Source organism: Accipiter gentilis, chromosome 11, assembly GCF_929443795.1.
Source record: "Accipiter gentilis chromosome 11, bAccGen1.1, whole genome shotgun sequence".
Classification (NCBI taxonomy): Eukaryota; Metazoa; Chordata; class Aves; order Accipitriformes; family Accipitridae; genus Astur; species Astur gentilis.
In genome coordinates, this window is record NC_064890.1 from 26,293,272 (window position 1) to 26,300,823 (window position 7,552).

General features: G+C 43.6%; 1 protein-coding gene across 3 annotated transcripts in view; it reads right to left on the reverse strand.

Moving 5' to 3' along the window:
• Positions 1-7,036, reverse strand: part of CPED1 (cadherin like and PC-esterase domain containing 1) — a 167,785-nt gene extending 160,749 nt beyond the window's left edge. For 2 of the 3 annotated variants that reach the window (XM_049814412.1, XM_049814411.1), the window contains exon 1: positions 219-621. The gene's annotated coding sequence lies outside the window, so the exon portion shown is untranslated. Of the gene's footprint in view, positions 1-218; positions 622-1,226; positions 3,061-3,992; positions 6,368-6,955 lie in introns of those variants that run through there. The other variant, XM_049814410.1, reaches the window with a different exon arrangement.
• Between the last annotated feature and the right edge of the window lie 516 nt (positions 7,037-7,552).

Here is a 7,552-nt window from a genome sequence, read left to right on the forward strand (position 1 = left end):
GAACGATCCTTTTGCTGTTTTTTTCTCTCCTGCATTCTCAGTTCCCACTTTGTTTTTACAGTTTCCTTCATTCCAGTCCTTTTAAATTGCCTCCTTCCTGTCAGCATGCACAGCTTTCTCTCTAAAAGTGACCATTTATCTGAAAACTGACAGACTATGAAGATTTTCCTTCGCATTTGTTTTGCCCAGATTGCGAGTTCAAAGCTAGGTTTACTTACTCGGTTCTTATCCTGTTACAAGTTTTCCGTTCTCCTCTAATGGGCTGCTGATTAAAACCACTTGGAACAACCCTGGCTCATGATCCCAGCTCGTCTCACACACTCAGAAGGCAGGCACACGCACATACACACGCCATCTGAAGCCAGTTGGACCACAGACTTCATATAAATAAAGGCTGGACTGCTCAGAGGGTGGGGCTAAACGAGCTCCGCTCCGAGCAGGCACGGGGTTTGGAGACGTAGCCTGGGATCTGGATGGGGAACAAGAGGTGTCCTTGCTCTCACCGCATGCCTCGAAGCCACCATCACTGCAATTTTTAGAAAACTGCTGTTACAGCAGTCAGCCTAACTGAAACAATATTAATATCTTGCCGGCAGTAGAAATCTGAGCAGCACCTGCAGTATTTTAATCCAGATTAACAAAAATGTTGTAAAAGGAAGCGGATTTACTTGGACCTAAGCGTCACTGACAAAGCAGTTGTCAGTAATTTTCCATAGTAGATATAATACCTCATAGCAGTGTATAAATAAAACTTCTTACTGATGTCAAAGAGGGAAAGAAAGGAGGGTGGACAAAAATACTCCAATGAAAGCACTTACTATCTAAGCCACAGAAGGTCTTAGTTACTACTTCCCCCTGCTGACACAGGACAGGGACAAGACAGATGGGAACAGTTGAGGAACTCTGTTATCTTTATAGACCTAAACTTCTCATATAATCAAGTTGTTTTAGCTAAAAATATCTGTATACAAGTCATCTATTTTATCCCCCCCATCCTTAGCTATTTTTTAAAAGAAAGAGCTCTTCCTACACTGACTCACATATAAGAAACGAGCATCGTTATGATAACTTTGAGCCGGTCTACACAACTGAACAGCAGCATTAGCAAGTTAAGGCCTATATACAGCAACGAAGAGTAGAGCATATATTTGTTTGAAGCATTGGTGTTTATTCAGCGTTCAAATCCCCCCTTTTTTTCCATACTAAAACCATCAATTTGTACTTACAGAAAAATGCTATAGAAGTGATTCAACACCTCATGCAGAACCTCAGCTGTCACATGCACACTGCATTTTAGTTTTCTGGCTGGGGCTGTCGTTGTCTAAATTAGACTCCTGGGTTATCCTGACCAGGAAAGGAGTACAAAACTTGCCCGTACCCTCCCGTGATAGGTGCTTGCCATCCACACAGAAACTCCCATCTCTGCCCTCTGGGGACATGTTGCTCGTGCTCCCTCCTTCCCAGCACACCAGCTCCCACCCTTGGGCCCTGCTCCAGCCAGTCTGTGCTGCAAACCCTCTGGCAAGCCAACAAATCTGGCTAGCGGACGTTGGAAAACCACGGGTTCCCTGCGGCCGCCCCTGGGGCAGGTCTCTGCCATACAATGGAGAAGGGTACCCGGGGAGCTGGTACGTTCGGAGGAGGATTGCAGAGACACTCCAGCCAGCCTGGGAGCCACAGTAACCCCAGCAGCGGAGGAGAGCATCGTAGAGTTGCTTTATTGTTTTAAGGGATTGTCCTGTGGTTTTTGGCATGCCCTGATTTCTGGGCCCACAACCACCAGCTGTGTGGGTGGTATTTGCACGGTTGTCAACTTCTCCCAGATTCTTAGTGAGGGGATTTTAGTCAGAGCTTTACGTGCTATTGCTAGAAGACTTGATTAAAACCAGTTTATAAAGATTTGCATTAATGGTTGCTTCACAATGTGGAGATCGTATCCCCTGGCTAGAGTCTGACACTAGAACAAAGTAATCCTTTCTGTCCTCACTCGCTGCTCCCTCGGTTACCTTCGGCACAGCAAGTAAGCATGCTCTCCCTCCAGCCCGACATCATTTTCCAGCTCAGAAGCGGGGTCTTTGTCCTTACATTTTCCCCAGTGTCTCAGAGCCAGTTCCTCCTTCCCGCAGCCCCAAGAGCACTCATGGGCCTCAAGTCTTCAGGACAAGCTGACAACATTTACTGTACCAAGACTGATAACGGCAAAACCAGAGGTGAAGGGTATCAACAGAGGGCAGGCAAATCACTGCCTCCTGTACGCTCCTTGGGATCAGCCTTCTGTTCATCTGCTTTTCCCAGATGTTCCAAGCAGCGAGCTGGCTTTTTCCTTATGTTTTGTGGTTTCTTTTCATGACAATAGCATGTAATGCACATTTCTTAAGCTGTAAATACTTTTCTCAGTCACAGTTAGAGTGCAATGAACATGATTCCTGTCATCTTATGAATCAGGATTCCACCACATCTCTGGGCTTACATGCCTACTGACTTATCTGGTCACATTCTGACACTTCAGAAAATAAGCCAGGACTATTCCAAACTGGGAGTAATTCCCCTTGCGTTAACTAGTCACTTAGGAAAAGGATATAAGCGGATAAAGAGTCAGGCCTCCTGGGTTCTGAACTCACAAGAAAGATTCCTCAGTGCATAATATTCAAATAACTGCAGAACACAATTATCTGTAAGATTAGAAATATCCAGCTAAGTATTTATTCGCACAGGTACATGTACATATTTCAGAATTCTTAGCAGAAATCTGCAAATCTCCTCTTTCTGACACACAAAACAAATTTAGTATTCATTTCCTATTCGGGATTCCCAGACCTGTTCCTTCCAGTGGCTGCTCCCACCGCATGGATTAAGGGCTCTCCAGCCTGTTTACCTCTCCCTACTCCTCCCACTCACTCAGGACTGCTTGCTTGGATGCTCCCTACAGCAGCCAGCTGCTGCCCTGGTCTGCGTGAGGCAAGGTCCTGCAGGGACCGCTTCTGCCAAAACCAACCAGCCATGTGCGTCAAGCGTGATCTCCAGTGCTTGCGGCCAGAATCCCAGTTCCATCTGCATCATCTGGAATAGACTGTAAGTGTTTAAAGATACCCTGACACAGAAAAGGTGAGAGGAAAGTCAGAAGACGTGCTAATAATTGCCAGGGTCTAGGATTTGAAAGGACTTGGCCAATATGCCATGCAGGCATGTAACGTGCACCATTAATCATCTCACTGGAGTATTAAGCAATCCAGCTCATATTCACACAGCTTCCATTTTGCACAAGTCTCTGTGTTTGTTGGTGAAAGCTAGTGACCACTGAAGAATGATTTCGATGGTCTAAGTAGTAACCTGGACAGATATTTGCAAGGAGCCAACCAAGAAGAAAATATCAGGCACGGAAAGCTAGCAGGAATTTAAGGCTAGCTGAATAGATCCATTTTATGCATGCTTAACTTCACTCAGAGATCTAACATGAATCATTCTGCAACTCTGAATAAAGTTAAGTCCAGATACAAGTGCTTGTAAGATCAGGACTTGATATAATAAAAACCATTTTGCATCAATAATTTCACCTTATTGGGGCTGCCAAGAAGAAAATATGTTTAAAAACCTATTCACAATTGCTCTTTTCTACAGCAAGTTTCAAATTACAAAGTATAGCGTCCCAGCAACCATTTCAGTGATAAATGAGCTTACATGAAAAATAAGCCCAAACAGATCTTTTCTAAATGAACTGATAGTCAAGTCCTTGTAATCATGTCTGTCATCTTCACAGTACAAACCTATATGCAATTTTCATTGTTTATAGCCAACTCCTTAATTTCTTTTTTTATTTTGTAGCACACTAAAAACTATGCCAAGGGCCATAAATTCTCACTAACTTCAATACTGGATAAAAGCTTTATGAACAATAGGCATTAATAGCACTGTAAATATTCAAGCAAAACATCTAGCTAAACTGCGCTGGAGAAAGCCTGCTCAGCCGCACCCTCCACGATTTTTTACTTCACCCTGAATTCAATCCAGATTGCAGTTAGATTTGCAGTGTCTTCAGTCCCGTGTGTGGTCCCATTATAAGTAGTGGATGGTGAAGACTGGCACACGGTGAAGAAAATAGGAGAAATACATTTCATTACTGCTCTGCACATTGGAAGATTTGGTACTACTGAAGTTTAAATTAATCCCAGCATAGTAAAAACCCAGACTCTCTCCCCTTTTCCCATTCATGGAACACTGTAAACCTTAATGATATTGTGATTTTATTCCACAGAGCACTCCAGAGAACAAAGATTCACGTCTTAATCCCGCCTTGGCTCAGCCCTCTGATCTTGGCTCGCAGCGAAGGCAGGCTAGCAGAAAAGATTCTGCAAATCCTTGGAAAGCAAAACAGTTGAGGTTAAGAGGAGAAGACTTTTAGGGGAGACTCCCCTTTTAGTTTTGCTTCTCATTATTGTTCGATTTATTTAATATTTTGTCTTTATGTAAGAGGCAATAAATGATCTGGACTATACAAGCAGTGTGTTTACTTTTCTTATCATAGGATTTACAGTCCATACATATGTATAGTCGATATATAGTCCATTTTAGATCCTTAATCTGTAAACTCTACCCGTGTGTCAAGAGCTGTGATTGCTGGATGTTTTGCCTGAAGAAAGATGCTGTTAGGCCTGCAGTTCTGCGGGCAGATTGGCCCGTCTATTAATTCCCATTTCCAGTAATGGAAAGGGGAAGGTCTTTCTTGCTCCCCTCTCCCCTGCCTTTATCGTCTCCTCCTTACCTCTGCTCCTGCTCTTTCCCTTCCTCTCTTCCTACCTTGTGGGGGTGCTCATTAGATCTTTTTATGTGAAAAAACCTGTGCAGCTGGGTTGGTTTTCTGCCAAGTGAGTCAGTTAAATCAACTCTTGGAGAGATCCAATGGGCCTTAGTGCTGGTACAAGTTAAACAGTGGGAGAACATGAATGAACGAGATGTAAAACAGAGGAAGGGAACGGGACCTTTTAGGCAGTGGCAAAGCTTGATACTCAGCTCACCAGATTACTGAACCTACCCCAGCTTCCCTAAAGTTTTAGATGGGATCTGGGCTAACTGAGTTATTTGTCCAGAGGCACTTCTTTGTATCTCAGCTGTGTTCTTCACTGCTATCTTTTGGCAGAAGGGTGACAATGAAACGCAGGTATCTTTTTATTTATATATGTTAATACTACAGAAAGTTGCTTGACATGAGGGTAAGGGAAAGCAGCTGAAGACCAAAGTCTTATGAAAATATTGGGTCCTGCTTAAAAAGCAAATTTGCATGTCAGGGGGAAGAAATAGATCAGCAAATTCTTTGCTTCTTCCTATCTACAGTTACTCACTGACTCTTGACAGAATCCTCTTTCAGCAGTTATTCTGAGATTACACACAGATTTATGGACTCTGTAGCCAGTTTGGTTGCTCAAACTCATTGGTTACTGCTGAAAGCTGAATAAGAATCGGTGATAATCAAAAAATGCCCTGATCGGCTGCAAGAACATGGACATTTATCTTCAGGTACGCAGAACAGGAACAAAGTGAAATATCTCATGACCTCTGACAGCATTTGTATTCCTTTTTATTTTAAGTAAATATTTTATTTTGTCCTAGTCCACATCTCTTCTCTGGCATGTTGCTGGTCCCCCTCTTCTTCACACCTCAGGTGAGAACATTTGAACTTCCATTCTCAGGTCTTCTTCTTTCTTCCTGCAGACTTTTTCTAATAAGAGCCCTGTCTTCTCTAAGAATCATTCTCTTCTTTTAACACAGTGAATAATCTCTTCTTTTAGGTGATCTAGATCCTTCTTATTGTATTTTTTCCAGTGTCATTCTCTGGGCTACTTATATGAAAGGTATTTGCACAAATACTTTTCTACTTTCTCACGCACTTCTGCTGCAAGCAGAGCTGTTCCCTGCCTTGTACCTGCAGAAGGGCTCTGAATGCACTTTATGTGCTGCACAGTAGTATTTTCCTTTCCAGTTCAAATTCAGGTGAAAGTGTACTGAAATGACCAACGGGAGTGGGAGGAAACTGAGAATACCGGTGTCATTGACTCCATCCTAGCCACTCCGTACCTGCTCAGATGACGTTTGCGATGGACCCTATCCCTATCGCTCACCAACTGTTCCAGGGACCGGGACGTCCTCCCCACGCCGGGCCCTTCCCCTCCACCCCCAGCACCGGGTCAGAAAAGCTTCCACAAGAAGGAGACAGGGTGCAGAGGGATAGCAAGTGGTAAGCATACCAGTTCTGAGGCTACCGCAAAGAGGAAGGAGCGATCGCTCAGCCAGGCCTCCAGGGGGACGGTAGGATGTATCCTAAATAGCGTGCTATAACAGCGGAACGTGTGACGCTTGCGAGCCAGTCACGGAGCTGCTGGAACAAGAGCAACAAATGCGAAGGACCAGTCTGTAAGGGCATTTAGCAGGGGAAAGAGAGGGATTTACAAACCCTTTTATTTCTAACGTTTAGCATTTTGCATTTCCTCTGGGGGGTTTTGTTTTTTTTTTTTTAAATTAATTGTTCTAGTTTCTGTTCCAGTAAACCCCAAACGTAGAATTGAAATGTCATAGTCCTCCAGGTCCTGTCACAAGGTCTTTCCTCTTCTTTTGTGTAAAATGAATTATTTCATTGCCATGTTCCCTTTTCGCTTTAGCCTGGCCTCATCATGTAGGTAGCCAAGACTAGTAGAGTGCTTACTTTTTTCTCCTGTTCTATACCACAAGTGGACCCAAAACAGTCCAAAAAATGAGAAAAGCCAATGTAACCAGAAAATTCATGACAGTCACCCCCAAGCACCATTTTTTATACAGTTGCCCTCAAGTTCAGAAGCAAGATCTGTTTCAAATAAACCAACTTCTAGAAGCTGAAGGAGAAAAATACAACTCCTCATTCCATAAACAACCATTTTCCACTTCACCCCCTAAATTCCTTAAACTGTATTTTCTTCTATCCCATTACCTTTGGCTGCCTTTCTTCCCCTTCACCGCTTTTATGATCAGGAACATCCTCTTTCTTTAGCAGAGTGGTTGCTTTGCTGAGACTACTCACAGACCCTTGATGACTATCCCAGTGTCTCCTAGGTTCAGCAGTCCCCAGATGCTCTTTGGCAGCAGGGAAACAAATGGAAGTCTCCTACAAACAAGAAAATACTGTCACCTCTCTTGTATGCACGTGAAACAAGGGTGCAACGCTCTCAGGTACCTACAGCTGCCTCTGTGTTGTCCTCTAGATGATTAGTTTGTGCTGCTGCAGATCATGTGCCTGCCGCAACTGGCAAATAAGCTCTTTAGTTTTGGACCAAGTTTTCCAGGTGCCAATCACTTCAGACATTTGGGACATTAAATTTGGTTACTCCCAGTACAGTAAATATCATACAACTTAAACCACATTATGGCCTCCACTGACTTCAGTGGATGAGTTCACACATGCGGGTGTTTTAGGCACGAGGGAACAAGAACTTGATTTTTTCCTATTGAAAGGCTTTGCACTGATGGGTATTTGTTTGACAGAGCTCCTTTGTTAGCAAGGAGACTTTTAAGACAAGCACGTCGCACA